Below are 1,311 nucleotides of genomic sequence, written 5' to 3' on the forward strand. Positions count from 1 at the left end.
TGATGTTAATGCTCTGTAACGTTAAACGACGTAAGAAACTATGTGCTTTGTATGGCAGCACCATTGTGACTGTCAGCTGACCGTTAGCGTTAGCCAGGTGCATGCTAAAAACATCAAGGAAAACACGGCGTTAGTGAAATCGCAGGACGCGATAATGTACATCTGCCATACCTGAAATGAATTAATGATTTTAAACGACTCGACCAGAAATTATATCGCTTACCTCTGTTACTTATAAGACCATCCCTGCTTGGACATATAGGAGACTCATATGTCTTGCTAGGTGAGCCAGCCAGTGTTTTCGCCGTTTGGGTGAGCGGCTCCTGAGTCTGACAGCTGCCCAGAGTGGCAACGCCCTGAAAAATGACTGACAGGCGATTCAGCCAATCATCACCAAGACACACTTCAAACTCTAACTGTGATTGGATAATGATTATTGCCCTGTGGCGCTGCATTCATGTAATAAGGAGATGATTAAATCTTTGGACCTCAAAGCTAAATTTATTTTACAGCAACATAACAGACAGAATTTCAAGACAAAGGGGAATTAGTAATGGTTTTCGCATTCATTAGTTAAATACGGTTATAATAAGCCTTCGACTGAAGTACTGAGTTTTAATGTTATCAGAAGACATCTACTCTCTTCAATTCCGTATGTTTGCAGCATTGACAGACGCTGGACGCTGTGAGCAGGATTTGAACCTGCGAGGGGAATCCCCATTGGATTTCGAGTCCAACGCCTTAACCACTCGGCCATCACAGCTCTGTTTCTCAATGCTCCTTCCATAGTTAGAAAGATAAATGACCTCGAGGTGATTATCTTTCAGTGTCATATTGCATATGATCAAACTTCAATAAAGGGACAGGATTTTAGTTGAAGCAACATCATTGTTAGGCCATGAAGCCGGACAGATAAAGGGATGATGCGTTTGAGGTCTAATTGGTTTACAAAGGTTGATTTACAACTACAAACAAATTTGAGCCTTGCCTTTAGATCATACAAGTTCTTTATATTCTAATATGTTAGGTCTGTTGTGTGTGTGTGTGTGTGTGTGTGTGTGTATATAATAAATAGTGAGGAGAGATATGAATATGCTAAAAATAAACACTGTATGAATATTCTGAGATATACACAATGTGAACACTAGTAACAGTATGAATATTTTGAAATGTAAATGCAAGGAAATGAAGAGTAAACAATTAGAGGTATGATAAGAATTCAATGTACAAATATGGATATACTGTAAAATACATAACCAATATAGGCAGTGATATATTCATTATTAAGAGTCAGCAGTATGAACATGTTTA

At 38.5% G+C, this 1,311-nt stretch overlaps 1 non-coding gene across 1 annotated transcript; it reads right to left on the reverse strand.

The window, feature by feature from the left end:
- Positions 1-681: 681 nt before the first annotated feature.
- trnas-cga (transfer RNA serine (anticodon CGA)) lies at positions 682-763 on the reverse strand. The gene has a single exon. It is a non-coding gene; the product is annotated as a tRNA-Ser (tRNA).
- Between the last annotated feature and the right edge of the window lie 548 nt (positions 764-1,311).

Source organism: Seriola lalandi, unplaced genomic scaffold, assembly GCF_002814215.2.
Source record: "Seriola lalandi dorsalis isolate HSWRI2012SDOR001 ecotype SW California unplaced genomic scaffold, Sedor1 jcf7180002053386, whole genome shotgun sequence".
NCBI classification, from domain to species: Eukaryota; Metazoa; Chordata; class Actinopteri; order Carangiformes; family Carangidae; genus Seriola; species Seriola lalandi.